General features: G+C 41.0%; 1 protein-coding gene across 10 annotated transcripts in view; it reads left to right on the top strand.

Moving 5' to 3' along the window:
• LOC149209028 (uncharacterized) overlaps positions 1-16,826 on the top strand; it is a 369,369-nt gene that overhangs the window by 72,885 nt on the left and 279,658 nt on the right. The gene's annotated exons all lie outside the window — the stretch shown is intronic.

The raw sequence follows: 16,826 nt of genomic DNA, 5'->3' as shown, positions 1-16,826 counted from the left end.
TCACCACCTTAAAGATTGTGTACCTGCACAACTTAGATAGCAAGTACAACCAAATCTATATACAAGAATGAAATTAACCTATTTCAAAATTGTACAATAATGGAAGCATTAAACTTTATACATCAAATACCTAAACTTAGGTTCACAAACAACAAGAAACACATACTTTTATACTTTGACTATGTGCTAGGGTTTTTGTCAGAAACCCTAGATTTCATCATCAAGACTTTGAGCACCTTAATTGAGAGAACAACCTTCATTATATCTAAGGCTTCAATATTTCTTCTAGAGGTATGACATACCTTACTACAAAATATTGCAAACGCTAGAAGCAATTCAAACAAATATAGTTCTACAATGCATTTAACAACTTTAGAACTGATATGTTAGACTTCCACTAGGATTTAGTGCAATATCCTAGATTTTATACATGAGCAATCAAAACCAATCACAACCCAGATTCAAATTTCAACAATCTTTTGTAAGACTCAGATTATCACACTAGTCATCACATATTTGGACTTCTACTAAGGTTTAGTTACAAAACCCTAGAATTCACAAATATTATCATCCTAGAGAACCAAATTTTGACTAGGGTTTAGTTCCAAATCCTAGAACTCATGACCAATAGGTCAACACATATTTAGGATTCCATCATTAAGCACAAGCATATCATAACACGTGTTATTCAAACCCAATGGCACAAGTATCAATATATTAAAGTTAGACATATAACAAACTTGATCAGACTAGGGTTTCGATTGGACAAACACACATACACCTAGGATTTCATTTGTAGGACATTATCTAAAATAAGGGTCTTGCTTGTACACCTTACCTAACCCTAAATATCTAGGGTTTCAATACAGACACAACAAACCCTAATTTACTAAAACTTAAAAGGTTTGAGATTTCAATCATCACCATTCAACCCTAATAAGTTAGGGTGTTCATAACCATACCAAAACCTCAAACATGACATTATCAAACCATCAAGCATTTTCTCTAGTTTTTAACAGTAACCCTAAGTAGGTTAGGGTTTCACACATAATCATCGACATACCCTTAAGTTAGGGTTTTTCACAGAGGACATTTCTAAGGTTCCACAAGAGTAATCAAATATTCGAGGAGGGTAGATTTATCTAATGATGAATCACCCAATCAAGAATCTTTAAGATTCAAGAAAGCTAGACACAATGATGTTAGTAATAGTTTATCAAGAATGAATATGAAGAGAGAAATAACTTATAGTTTAAGACATACTTTGTTTCTTAACAAACCTTGTAATTCCAATGCTTTGTCTTGTGAAGCCTTCTTCCATGTTTCTTGAGTATTCAACAATCTTTTCCTAAACAAGGAAAATATGAATAGAAATGTGATTAGTATTTAATGCAAGCAAAACTAGATAAGTAAGGAAAACAAGAAATGAAAAGAGTAATAGGATACTTATCTTTGGAAGTTGGTGAGGGCTCCCTCGAAGCTTGAGGGATACCTATAACCTTATAAGAACAAATCAAAAATGTTTTTCAAAATATGTTAATCCTTCAAATACTAGAAATCAAACAATGAAATAACTAAGGCTTAGATCAAAGGACATAGTAGTGTAAGTCCCTTATATCTAGTTCTTCGGGTTTATTCTTCTTCGAAGATCCTTCTTCGATAACATTAGCTTGATCTTTGTTTCTTTTCTTGTTCTTCAGATTGTCAGGATAGTCACTTCTATAGTGACCCATTTTGTGACATTGGTAGCATTCTATTTTGGACATATCGACATTCCTTCTTGAAGTTTCCTTTCTTGTGAGAAGCAAAGTATGTGTCTGAAAGCTTTTCTTCTTCATTGTTGGATACTAATGAGATTCTCATTTCTTCTTGTTTGCAAGAATTCCATAATTGCTCGAATGTAAAAGCTTTTTTCCAACTGTTGAGACCTGAAACGAAAGAAATCCAAGTAGGTGGTAGTCCCAATAATGCAGTAATTACTAGCTCTTTTTCCGGTACAATTTCATCTATGGCTTGAAGTTCATCTCTAATTCTAGATATCCTTACAAAGAAGGAAGCCACAATGTCATCCTTTGTCATTTTTGCTTGACCGATGTTCTTGATAGTGAACAATTTGGATAAGGCTTCACACATTTCTTGAGCATGGTCTATATTGTAAATGTATGGGACAAGATTGTCCTTTATGCTTTCTACCATCATTGTCATAGCCAATATTTCTGACTCTCTAAACTTTACTTTATCTGCGTCACTGGATTTTTCGGTAGGTTTCTTCACCTTTCCTTTGACCAAATCCAAGACCTTGTTCTTTTCAAGAATGAGGTCAATTGTCTTCTTCCATGTCCTGTAATTTGATGCTCCTTCTAATTTGTTCTTACTCTTTATTTTGTTAGACATTGTCCTTGAAGATAGTGATCTTCCAACCTTATAAGAGCTCCTTCTATGATCCTTTGATCAATCCTTTAGACTTCTTTCAAGAGATTCTCAAAACTGCATTCTTCCTTCTTCACCTTAGCTCTGAAACCATGTTAGAAAATCAGAAAGGCAGAAATATTTTCTTATATAGATAATTACTTGTAATTCTTTTATCTTTATGTTCTTCTTTAATATTTTAGTTCATCAAGCAATTACCAAAACAATAGCACAAGGACAACAAATGTAGGCAGACAACCATGGCAAAACCCCTATCTAGGGGAAAACCCAGTCAACAATTCTTCCTTCAATAGTTTCTTGAGATAATCCAAGACTCTTGACCTAGACAAAGACTTCCTCCACACCAAGTCAACCCTCAATCCTTCTTGCAGATGATAACCCTTCAATAGAAACTTCGACCTAGCAGCATCAACTTGCAGTAGCAGCTTCGACCCAACAACTGGCAGCAACAACAACTTCGACTAGACAAAGAAGAACTTCGATTTCCCTAGATATTCCTCCTGAGTGAGCGATAGATGGCCCAAAATTTCAATCTTGATATCTTGTTTTTGCCTCCAAAATTTCACACTTCTTTTTAGCCCCTTTCCAACTCTTCTTCAACTTCGCATTTCCTAGCTTCCAGCTTCTGGATATCGAACTATGAGAGAGAGAGTGAATTGCTCCAAATGAATTCAAACTGCCTTGTATATATAGCCTTCCAGTGAGGTCGAATTGTCCTTCTTGAAGCCGACTTGATCTCTTTGAGGCCGACTTGGTGTGGAGGGGACAAATAGCATATTTGACTCAATATTAATTCTTTTTACATGATTCAAAAGCCCAAGAAGGGTCTCTTTTAATGGACAATGACTCTAATGACTTAGAATAAATCCTAAAAGTCCACAATGGGGACTTTGACCTAAAACAAGATAATACAAGCATGAAACCCATGCTTTAATAAGTCATAATAATAATAATAATAAATATTTCTTCATTCTTTTGATAAATACATTTCATTATGACTCAAATACATTTATGAAGATCGAACCTAGTTACATATTTCAACACTCCCTCTTAACTAGGGAGGTATTCATAAGTACAAGTACAAGGAAGATCTCTCCTGTTGATTTCTCAATGAGGGATTATAAAGGAAATCAATGAGAAACCTTGGAGATCAATGATCATTGTGATTAGGGTTGTCACTAGTGAGGTTTTTAGTAGGAGTTGAAGCAATGAATATTTTTTGGGGTTTTCATTCATCAATATTCTTCTAGTTTTCTAAGATCTAGAGGAGGAATTCTTCCACAAATTTTCTGCAGGTAGGGAGGCTAAGTTATTGAGGCAGTGAGGATACCTGGAGGGCCGTGTTTTCTGTTGATTTTTGTAGCCTCGAAGGTACTCCAAGCTTTGAGGATCAAGGGTTTGGAGGAAGCAGCTCCACAAGTGGCCTTGTCGGCTTGAAACCCAAGCTTGGGGTTTTGCACCCAAAGTTGTTGGGCCAAAACCATGACGAGATTTTGAAATGTGATGGATCGAGATGATAGAGGACATTGAGACGAATCTAACACGACAAAAATCGTCGAATTTCGAGGTCTAAAAGTAAAGATATTAATTTTTATATGTTATGGTGGGTAAGGAGGGACATAAAGGCAAGTTGACCTTGTGTTAGAGGTGCCCTTTGGAGGGTTGTTCAATCCCCACATGAAGCTTATAAATAGAAGTCCTTGTGAGACCTCATAGTAACATCCAAGAAGCATCTTTCATAGTCTACACATCATGACGGGAAGTGCGAGTGTGGGAAAGCGAGTGCATGTAACGTGAGTGTAGGTAGTGCGAGTGAGGGCTGAGCATGCAGCAGACTGCACCAGGGTAACGTAGAAGTTGCGTAGGGCTAGGTATGTATTGTATTGATGTGTTAAGGTTGAATTGATGCTAGTGTATGGTTTGTTAGGAGAGGAAAGTTTGGAAGTCTGTTAGCAACCAGGAAGAAGGGTTTCCTAGGTGGTTGGATGCCCTAACCAGGAGAAGATGCTACAACAAGGATTGGTCACTCATGGTCTTTTGGAGAGCAGCATGAGAGTGGACCAAGTGTGGATAGTGGATTGCACATTTATTGTTTGTTGGAGGGCTGCGTGATAGTGTCCAAGTTGGAGCTCAGTGTGCACCATCTTCATGGACATAGGTGGTTGCTAGAGTGGCAGTTGTTGAGTTCATGGGTCTGATCAACCAGGAGCAGTTTGTGCAGGCCTAGAGTTGTGTGGTGAGAAGGACATCTACAACAGGTGATGGGTAGTCCTCCTAGCTCGTGTTCATTGTGGGAGATGGACATCTTGCAGTGATAGGTGGAAGCCCTCCATGCCCTATGTTAGTCTTCATTTGAGCAACGCAAGAAGACTATAGTGGGATGAAGTCCCTGAGTAGCTGAGGAGCAGCAGTGGGCAGTTGAGAGTTGTTCTCAAGTGGAGTTGTGAACAACTCAACAAGAGTCTCGATGTGTGGTGCCCTTGATGGACTAAGACACAACTAGTGAGAAAATTGGATAGCCGAGGTTCAGTGGTTAGATGGACTTGGATCACTGATAGAGACAATGCTCTAGATCAGGAGCCGACAGACCGGGCAAGTACAGGGTACGACTGAGAGGAGTTGAGAGAGCGCACTACATCAACCAGATGGTCAGAGATTTTTGTTGAGGGTAGATTGGTGGTCATCACGACAGACACCAAGCCTTAGTTGTTGTATATCTTGTATCAGTGGATGTATGAGGGCCATTATCCCTGGTACTGGAGCTATAGACTGTTGTATTATTCAGTTGGATTAATATAACGAAGTTTGGTTATTTTAGAAAATTGTGTATATTTTGTGCACTAGTAGATTCACTGTTGTTTATATTCCACTGTGCAAAGTAGTTTCGTTGTGATCCTTGGTTTGGTAGCATCAGTGATTTAAGATTCTATCCCAGACACTAGGGTCATGGAAAAACAACATGGTATCATAGCATGTCTAAGCTACTTTGATGGGAAAGTGAATCAGAGTGTGCACAACGAAGAAACTCAGAGAGAGTTGTGGGTGTCTAGATCATGGAGCAGAGGGTTCAACCAAGGACATGGAGATGTGGTCTTGACAGGTTACATGGCGAGATGGGCTGCGAGTTCTGGTGGATAGGTGGTGAACCTGGTGCACTTCAGTATGTTGTGTGGCAGTTTGCAGATCATGGGTTTTCTTTAACTTGTCATGGATGGTTGGGACAGCTCGAGGATTGCTTTGGCATGGACGAGATCAATTTGATTGAGATGGCTTCATGTGATGGACTACAGATTAGCAGGTTAGAGTCTTCATCGGATTGTAATGTTGCATACCTGAGATTGGACGGATTTGCACAAGTGGTATTTGATCTAGGAGGATTAGTGCTTGCAGGATTTTGCAAGTGGAGATTTTGTAGGCTCAGAGGGAGCAACCCTATGGAGGCTTGGGATCTTGAGGTTCAAATGTGATGAGGCAAAAGCACTCTCGAGATTGCAGGGTTCATTCTACAGAATATGCTTCAATGATGGATGCTAGGTGGGCTAGTGTCGTCGGATGATGTTGATGGTTACTTCGTAGTGTTGGAAGTACCTCTCGCTAAGAGGCAGTGTTGATTTTTGTAGCTTGGGAGGTACTCCAATCCTTGAGGATTAAGGGTTTGGACTCTGGAGGAAGGAGCTCCACAAGGGGCCTTGTGGGCTTGAAACCCAAGCCTGGGGTTTTGCACCCAAAGTTGTTGGGCCAAAACCATGAAAATATTTTGACATGTGATGGATGGAGATGATAGAGGACATTGAGACGAATCAAACGCAATGAAAATCATCGAATTCCGAGGTCTATAAGTGAAGATATTAATTTTTATATGTTATGGTGGGCAAGGAGAGACATGAAGGCAAGTCGACCTTCTGTTAGAGGTGCCCTTTGGATGGCTATTCGATCCCCACATGAAATATATAAATAGAAGTCCTTGTGAGACCTCATAGTGACATCCAAGAAGCATCTTTCATAGTCTACACATCAAGACAAGTAGTGCGAGTGCAGGGACGTTCGAGTGTAGGAACGTGCGAGTGTAAGGATGTTCGAGTGTAGGAACGTGCAAGTGCAAGGACGTTCGAGTGTAGGAACGTGCGAGTGCAGGAACGTGCGAGTGTAGGAACATGCGAATGCAGGAATGTGCAAGTGTGGGAACATGCGAGTGCAGGAACGTGCGAGTGCAGGAACCAATGTGGAAAAAGTCAAAGTCGGGATTAAATCAGCAAGGGTCTAGAAGTTGAAAAAGTCGTTAAAGTTGGGAGTTTTTTGAAAAAGTCAGCAAAAAGTCAGCAAAATTAAAAAAATACAAAATATTCATTTTTAAAAAAATCCCGACTTTTTCAATAAAATCCCAACTTTTTCAATAAAATCCCGATTTAAAAAAAATAAAATTAAAAAAGCGTTAAAGAAACTACCCCATTCACGATTTTTTTGGAAAAAGTTCTGATTTAATCCCGACTTTTTCAATTTAATCCCGACTTTTTCAACTGGGAAAAAATCGGTTGATTTAATCAGCCAGCCAAAAAAATCTCATTTTGGGGATTTAATCCCGATTTTTTTCTCGACTTTTTCCACACTGAGCTAGGAACACGACTACAGGAAGTGCAGGAACGCGCGAGTGCAGGAACGCGCGAGTGCAGGGATGCGCGAGTGCAGGGACGCGTGAATGCAGGAACGCGTGAGTGCAGGAACGCGCGAGGGCAGGAACATGCGAGTGCAAGAATGCACAAGTGCAGGAACACAAGTGCAAGAACGCGAGTGCAAGCAACGCGAGTGAGGGTTGAGCGTGTTGCAAACTGCACTAGAGTGACGTAGAAGTTGTGCAAGGCTAGCTATGTATTGTATTGATGTGTTAAGGTTGAATTGATGCTAGTGGATGGTGTCCTAGGAGAGGAAAGTTTGGAAGTCTGTTAGAAGCCCAGAGGAAGGGTTTCCTATGTGGTTGGATGCCCTAACCAAAAGCAAATTCTACAACAAGGATTGGTCACTCGTGGTTTGTTGGAGAGCATTGTGAGAGTGGACCAAGTGTGGATAGTGGATTGGGAATTTATGGTCTGTTGGAGGACAACGTGATAGTGTCCAAGTTGGAGCCTGATGTGCACCATCTTCATGGACTTAGGTGGTTGCTAGAGTGGTAGTTGTTGAGCTCATGTGTCTGATCAACCATGATCAATTTGTGCAACCCTAGACTTGTGTGTGCAAAAGGACATCTACAACAGATGATGGGTAGTCCTCCTAGCCCTTGTTTATTGTGGGAGATGGATATCTTGCAGTGATAGGGGCAGTCTTCCATGCCCTATGTTAGTCTTCATTGGAGTAGCGCATGAAGACTATAGTGGGCTGAAGTCTCTGAGTAGCTGAGGAGCAACAGTGGGTAGTTGAGAATTGTTCTCAAGTGGAGATGTGAACAACACGACAAGAGTCTCGATGCGTGGTGCCCTTGATGGACTAAGGCACAACTAGTGAGCAGATTGGATAGCTAAGGTTCAATGGTCAGATAGACTTGGATCATTGGTAGAGGTAGTGTTGCAGATCTAGAGCCAACGGTCTGGGTAGGTACAAGGTACGACCGAGAGGAGTTGAGAGAGAGTGCTACATCAACCAGATGGTTAGATTATCTTGGTGAGGGTAGATTGATGTTCATCACGACAGACACCAAGCCCTAGTTGTTGTATATCTTGTATTAGTGGATGTATGAGGGGCATTATCCTGGTACGGGAGCCTTAGACTATTGTATGATTCAATTGAATTAATATAATGAAGTTGGGTTATTGTACAAAATTGTGTAAAATGTTGTGTATATATTGTGAACTAGTCGATTTGTTGCTGTTTATATTCCGCTATGCAAAGTAGTTTTTTGTGATCCTTGGTTTTGTAGCGCCAGTGATTTAGGATTCTATCCCAGACATTAAGATCGTGGAAAAACAACATTTTCTCTGAGAGAGGCCGAGATTCTTTGCGGAGGTCATATTTTCTAAGAGGAGGCCGTACATATTGCCAGGAGGGCAGTACTGTTAATTTTTCTTAGGGCTTTATTGTTCTCTGCTTTAGATAATGGCATTATTGAACATTTTTAACATTTTTACATTGCATTCACCCCATAACATTACATCATTAGCAATTATGTAGAGAGAACAATAAACATCAACAATGTAGTGGAACAATAAAGAATAGTAGAAGAAAAGCGTGCACAATGGAGACACCAAGAGTGAGGTTAGACACCAGGGCAAAACCCCACAATGGGGAAAACCTAACTAAATTCTTCTCCTACTAGATATTCATCAATTGTTTAGCTGAGATACAAAGTACAATATCATGGGACGTCATCAATCATATCAGGCCACCTAGGGCCAACCCAAGTTAGTTCACAACTTTCTTTGTGAACTGAATGAAAGTAAGTCTAGAAGAGTTGCTACAATATCACATTTGCCATAGGGGTCACTGTTACATCAACCATTCATCATGTTGTCACTGTCATCAAGAGTAAGTCATCATCAAGATCACAGATATGAATCATTCATAGTCATTGTCATATGAAGGTTCTTGTCGTCCCATTTATATATGTGTGTCCAGGTCAAGATTAGGTCATAGGAATGTAAATCATGGTAAAATATCCTCATTGCCATATGGATTAAGATCAAGTCACTACCCAAGAATGTCGTATATAATTCAGTGGTTGTACAAGTAAATGTTTAGCATATTCTTGTCACTGTACAAGTTTATGTCATATATTGTCCAGTCACATGGAAGTACAATGCCATTGTGTATATGGTATGACCAAATACGATGCCACTTACAAAGATGTGATTCCTAATATAGAGATAAAGACATCCAATCCATAATGAATAACTAATGTGAGTTCTTGTAGGAGAAAATCATAGAACTAGAGATGCAAACCTCAAGTACTGTTAGCCACAACGATGTGAGCGAACCATAGACCATTTGAAAGCGATGCCAATGGTGCCGCACTGTGGAGCAATGCCTGTAGATAATCTCCCAATACTCTGTTTTGCAATGCCATCATAAGTTTGTTGTGAAATTACAAAGTGAGACAGGGTAATCGTGTTAATGTGTGAATATGATGCAAAGCAATTGTGGTTCGTTACAAGTGATTCACACCTTTTGGTGGCTCGCTGACTCTGTAATCACAGTGGCACAAACATAACATAACGAGCCACATAGTAATATACAAGCTACTGGAAAAGAAACAAGAGCCTTGGAGATATATATATATATATATATGTGCCTCAGAAATGAATGCAAATTCTCAAAGCAAAGTATATGAGCCATGCGAGCCCTTGACTGGTAATTTCATGCGAGAGACAGAGTGTATACGAACCACAGAGAAAACTCGCTCCAAGGATAAGAGGATATGTGAGAGATCTCCATTACCCATTTGGAGATGGTCGATCCTCTATTTATTCACATAGATACCTCCAAAGGTTAAGTCTACTTGAATTCTCAGGAGGGAAATTTCAAATTTCAAATTCTCATTTAATAATATTAAATATAATTTCCAAGCTATTTCTTCCTCAAATTGTCATCAAATTAATAATAATAATATTTCACTTTTGACCAATTAAATTTTCCTTTGGGGTTCAATGGAATTTCCTTTGGGGCAGGAGGGTTTCCCTTTGGGGGAATTCATCCCGAAGTTACCCAAATTTGCACACCCCCTCTCAGCTAGGGAGGAATTTCCATTTCACATCATAAGTCTCATTTCAAATGAGATGTCTCAATATAAGAAGGCAAGCATCTGCATCATCATTACATCTCATCATGTCTTGTAGAAGAAGAATAATGTATAATCAAAGGTAGGGGAGATCAATCCTCAAAACCCTACTAATCTCCAAGTCAAATCACATGACCTCCATCTCAGCTATATCAACAAGATATCCATCTCATCACATCTCATCTCAACTTGATTCCTTTGATCATTAGCTAAACAATGATGTCTTGATCTAAAGAATAAGATTCATTATAGGGGAGCCCAACTTCTACCCTATATCCAAGGGCAATAAACGAGATCCACTTACCACAAGGGTAAGGATCACACTCTATCCTATTGACCTTTGACAGGAGGCAAGATCTACTTATCGTGAGAGATAAGGATCACACTCTGCCCTATTGTCCGCTGATCCTTCCCACCTTGACCTTTAAGAGTCAAGTGGTAGAACACCTGCATCCCATCACTTGAGAAAAATACGACTTACTATAAATTGTAAGGATCACACCTTATCTCAAGTCACCTCAGCCCATTAGCTTGATGGGGAGGAACAATCCCAAGAAGCCCAGCTTGTGGGTAGGACGCTGACTGGGGTATACTCCGCCAAGTCCCAAACTTGATGGTAGGGGGAGATACCCACTTGTCATAAATGTCAAGGATCATACACACGCCCTACAGTGACAATAGGCGAGATCTACTTATCGCAAGGGTAAGGATCACACCCTATCCTATTGTCTACAGTTCCCTCTACCCCAAGATCTCTTTGGCTCAATTCCTCTCCCTATGAGCTCAAACAGGGGGAGAAGAGCATAGCTCAATGTCGTCGATCAACCATGACCCCTCCCTCTCATCAATGCCTTCACTAGGCTTACGACTGTTAGTCCTCGCCATAATGCATGACACCTAGAGAATATTGGGTCAACCAAAAGCTTACGTGCAACAACTCAAGGATTGAATTGTCAGCCAACTCAAAAATCAAAATGTGATGGAGTCTTATAGTTCCTTTCTACACCATATCCTGGATATAGTGATATCTGATCTGAATGTACTGGAACATGTCATGAAACACATGATTCTCTGCATGTCAGATCCCATAATATGTTACAATATATCATATGCTCGAACAACTTTCCAAAGAGCTTTTTCAAGCATACTGTCTCGTAGCTAGCCATGCTAGCAGTAATGCGCACTGCCTCTCAAAGCGAGAAATTTCTATGCTAGGAAATCATCTAGGAAACCTGGGCAGACCTAAAGCAACACTCATATGTGCTCTTCCAGTCAACAACTTTCTCAATATTTGTGTATCCATAAAGTCTCAAGGATCCGACAGTGTGTCTCAGTGCATGATTGATAGTTTCATGTAGATATCTCAACACATGTTTATCAAGAACCCAATATACATATCCAAAATTTATCTGGCTCACGCTACAAAGCAAGAATTAATTGGACTTCCAACTCAAACTAGGATCCATCAAATTTGTGTCTAAAGAGGAGTTTCTTTCAACTGCTTCAATGTAAATCTTCATGCCAAATCTCTGTCAATATACTTCTCATGACAAGTAAGTCCTCATCGTGTCTCTGTTGCACTCAAGATGTTGATCATCTAGACTCATGAGACAACTCCCTCTGGGACTGAAAATAGAGATGATCTGATTTTGTCATAAATAAATTGTTAGCACATATAACCAAATATCAAAGACATACCTGCAACCTTGAAGGGAAGTTGGTGTCTGCATTAGATGACCATTAATCCAAGTGTGCCAAGACCAAAGGGCTTGCTCAAGTCCATATGGGAATTTCTTCCATCTGTAATCTTTAGTCTCCTTCTTATATGCCTCGAAGCTTTGAGGTAAATCCATGTATGCTTCTTTCGTAAGTTCATCATGGAGGAAGCTTACTTCACATACATCTGACAATAACACATCAAGCAACAATAGCCCAGATCTTATCATAACCTTCTTTCTATGAGAGCACACTTCCTATATTAGTTTGAACCACATCATGGAAGCTTCAAAGGCTTCAGGGGTTAGTTCGTCTTGTGGAGGCGAAGAAATATTTTGCCAGAGCTTTGCTGGGATTTGGAAAGAAAAATTGTAATGTTTATCAATTGTATAATTTGCTAAAGATAATATTAAAACCCTCAGATTTGAAGAACTGGTTTTCTGTTTGAGGTTTTTCCAAGGACATTTGTCCAAAAATATTGTGCCCATTTTTTGGTTGGTTTTCTCTTAGTGTTTCTACAATTTATTTTGGTGAATAACAATCATGATTTTATTCAGTATTTGCTGTAAAATAATTTTTCTTAGAATTAAATACATGGGATAACTATCGGTTGATTGCAATAGGGCATATTTTTATCGATTTTTCACATGGTATCAAAGTAGCTTTTAAGCGTCAAGGTTTACCATAGTAGATCAACATAGGGGTTTGAGAAATGAAGCAAAGGGTTTAATACCCAGATCCTTTTCTTTTGTTTGTTCCAGGTTTACTTGGAGGAATTTTACCAATGTTATTTTTTGCAGGAGAGGTTGATATTTTTAGTCATGCCACAAGGGTTTCTAGAGGGTTGAATTGGCCAGAACTAGTTGCATGTGTAGGGTTTGGAGGGCCGAAATACTCTAGGAGGGCCAAGAAGGTGAGGCCGAGTCTTTTTGAGAAAGTTGAGACATCGAGAGGCTATGCTATGAAGCCAGTTTGCTAGGCAAAGGCCACATGTGAGGTCCGTATATTTTTCCAAGAGAGCCAAAATTCTCAGAGCAGTCGAGATCACTTATAGAGGGAGATTGAGAGGTTTTCTAAGTACTTTTATTAGTTGGTAGAAGAGATTTATTTTCTCTTGAGCGTTTTGGTAATGGCTTTAAGCCTTTAACAGGATTGAGGGATGAACATAGGTTGGATGGTGTGAAGATTTCTGAATCTAACACTTCAGAAACCCCTACTACAATATTTGGTTTACTATCTCCTACTTGTTATTTACATTAACAAGTTATTTAAATGCATAATATCGAAGTAAACACAAATGCAACATTCACAAATATACAGATCAACAATTGAAATAAACTGAGACAACACAAGGGACACCATTATTTTTAGACAACTGTCCGCAGAAAAACCCAATGCGGGAAAACAGGTGCAACATATATGAGGGTTTTATTATTAAGCAGATTTTGAATACAACTAGGGTGCCAGAAATGGCTCACCCTTCAGAGAATATCCTTGGCAGCAATACCTCTATCTAGAGACAGATATTCTGGTTGATCAACAACCAGATGAACAATCCCACAATGGTTCCGGCTGTTCCTGGCGTTGGACAGTGGAAGTTGCTCCACGCACTCCTCTAGAATTGCGTCTCCCTCTTTGGAACTGCGTCACCCTCTCTGGCTCTGCGTCAGCCAATCAACTCTCAGTCTGTTCCACTGAATCACCTCAGCACAACCCTAGAAGCTCTCTGCGTCCTATGCGTCAGCCTCTATGGCCTCTGCGTCAGCTTCTTTCGCTCTCTGTGTCCTCTGCGCTGGCCTCCATAGCCTCTACGTCAACCCTTGCTGCCTCTACGTCAACCCTCCTAGGCTCTGCGCTGCTTCTTCCTGCACTATGTTGCCTCTCTGATATGTATTCTTCAGCCTTGGATCTAGATCCTCTTGCTATACTGCCCCTCGCGGCAACTGATCACTCACTCGATTTCCTCAGCAAACCTTGCCCCAAAAAATAGAAATCTTGATCTCTCTTAGTGTGTCTCCAACTGACCCTCAAGCCTCCTTTTATACTTTTCATGTTGACGATTCAACGACCGAGATTAAGTCCCTAATCAACAACTAAGATTAGATTTGGCTTGATCCTTGTTATTTAGAACTTTCTCACTCATATTATATTAATACCCATTAATATTTTAATTTTCCTAAGTTTAGCCTTAGGGTCCCATTAAAAATATTAATTATTTTAATATCTCTTCATTCGGGTGGAATTTCTCCAAACGATTTCTGGGTCTTGGAGATCTCATGTGCCTTAGCCTCTGCACCGATTTTCATGGCTAGAGCACATCTGATGCTACCAAAAAAAACACTCCCTCTTGAGGAATGTGCTCTAGTAATGCTTCACTATAGAAACATCACACTGATCTTCCGCATCAATACTTGTGTTGATGCTTGGCCTACTGCCTCACATCCCTTGCACTGCTGCTTCTTATACTATTGCCCATGACACTGCTACTGCCACTGCTACATCTGTACTGCAGCTCCCTCTCAATATGCTGCATCATGATCTATCCATAGCACTTCCACTGCTAACTGTTGCACTGCAACTCAGTTACCGAGAAGTAAGTAACTGACTTCACCCAAATACTGACATCCTGGTCAGTCTAGAAGCGTCGTGATGCTGAACCTCCTTTTGCTGCTATCCTGTGCTCCCTCTGCTGCCACTGCGCTGCTGCAACCTTTTTTGTGCCTCTCGCACTACTGCAACCTCCACTGCGTTGCTACAAACTTCTGCACTCTAGCACTGCCTTGTCACTCCACCACACTTTGTGCCACCCGACACCTTTCATCATGCTACTGTTGTTAAAGACTCCTGTAGACGGATGTGATCCAAGAGTTTGGGCACCTCAAGGATCCTGTCCCTGCATGTGGTCCTTTCGACTACAACTCTATGTCTCCCCACCTCTTCTCTAGAGGTGCATGAGCACTCATGGCACAATCCTCATCAGTCTTGACATCCTTCTCCGCCTTTGCTAGAGCTGCCTTTGAGTCCGAAGCTTCTTCCTTGCCTTTCTTCCTGGGGCACTGAGATGCATAATGTCCTAGCTCCCCACAATTGAAGCACTTGACCTTGGAGATGTCCTTCTTCTTCCTCTTCCCTTGCTGTCCCGCAGATGCTAGAGTCGCATCCTCCTCCTCCTCTTTCTTGACTCAAACTCCCTTGCCACTACTCCTCGCCTTGGTCAACCTCCTGATCTCTTCTTGTCGAGGAGCTGCCCACATCTCTTCCCAATTGGGGAGAGTCACTCTGCCCAAAATGCGCTGGAAAAATGTCTCCCAGTCCTCGGAGACTACATTCAGAGCAGTCCTAACCATAAACTCTGGATCCGGTGTAGACCCCACGGAAGTAAGCTGGTCGCGAATTCCTTGCATCCTGCGGAGGAAGTGATCTATCTCCTCTCCTTTCTACGTCTGATATGACCTCAGCTAATTCTCCAATAACATCTTCCGTTGCACGGAAGAGCCCTGGTATAAGGTGGTCAGCGCCTGCCACATCCCATTTGCCGTGTTTCTCAACAATATGTGGTATGAAATGATCCTTGACCCTGTCTAGGATCATGCATTTCACCTTTGCCATGGCCTCATACTTCTCATTTGCATTTGGGTCAACTGGGACAACTACGATTTTCAAGGCATAGTCCTTGATGCGATATTTATCCAGGATTACCAGGATCCTGGCCTTCCAGATGACAAAATTGCAAACCTCGTCCATTTGTCATGATCCCTCAATTCGTTCACTGCCATCTCTTCTCCTCTTCTAGACTCCCTCTGAGTCTCGACTTCCCTCTTGGAAATCTACCAACTGTCGAATCACTCCTCTCCAATCCCCCTTTACTGTTGCAACTCGGATCTGGATTTCTTGGCTAGAAATCCGTCGAGGTAGTGCTTCCTTCTACCTTGGTTTCGTCTCCTTAGACACTGTTCTGCACAGAGAAAAACAATGTCCCATCAGCTCCTCAAATCACAATTTGCACAACTCCCTTAGCCCCAACAACTGAAGAATCTGAGTGCTTCTGGCTCTGCGTAATCACAGTGAGAGCTAGATCAGCTCCTCCTAGCCTCAACGTCGATCCTTCTTGGCTGAGAAAGCTGACCAGGCACTGCGTAGGCCTGATCTATCCCCCTTTTGCCTCTGCGCTGGCCTGGACTGCTGATGCAACTACTACATGGGCTCCTCCCAGCGATTGCGTCTTCCCCTCCTGGCTCAAAATATTGACGTTGACTCTTTGTGAGTCTCTGCGTCACCCTCTTTGCACTACGCCACTCCTCTTGCCTCTTCAGCTCTGGAACAACGCCGTCTTTCGGGACAATTGCTTCTCTGTTGCAAATCCTCAGATTTCTTCTGCTGGTGTCTTCAGTCCTTCTTGATCTGCAATCCCTCTGATACTATGTGAAAATTTTTGAATCTAATGCTTCAGAAACCCCTACTGCAATATCTGGTTTACCATCTCCTACTTGTTCTTTACATTAACAAGTTATTTAAATGCATAAATATAAAAGTAAACACAAATGCAACCTCCACAAATAGATAGATCAACAACTGAAATAAACTGAGACAACACAAGGGACACTGTTATTTTTGGACAATCGTCCCTGGAAAAACCCAATGCGGGAAAACTGCTATAGCATATATGAGGGTTTTATTATTAAGCATATTTTGAATACAACTAGGGTGCCAGAAATGGCTCACCCTTCAGAGAATATCCTTGGCAAGAATACCTCTATACAGAGACAGATATTGTGGCTGATCAACAACCGGATGAACAATCCCACAGTGATTCCGGCTCCTCCTTGTGCTGGACAATGAAAGTTGCTCCACGCACTCCTCTGGAATTGCGTCACCCTCTTCGGAATTGCGTCACCCTCTCTGGCCTTGCGTCAGCCAA

This window comes from Pinus tabuliformis, chromosome 1_2 (assembly GCF_031772625.1).
Source record: "Pinus tabuliformis cultivar Carrire ecotype Pingquan chromosome 1_2, CPIR1, whole genome shotgun sequence".
Taxonomy (NCBI): domain Eukaryota; kingdom Viridiplantae; phylum Streptophyta; class Pinopsida; order Pinales; family Pinaceae; genus Pinus; species Pinus tabuliformis.
This window is presented reverse-complemented; position numbering and strand designations above follow the sequence as displayed.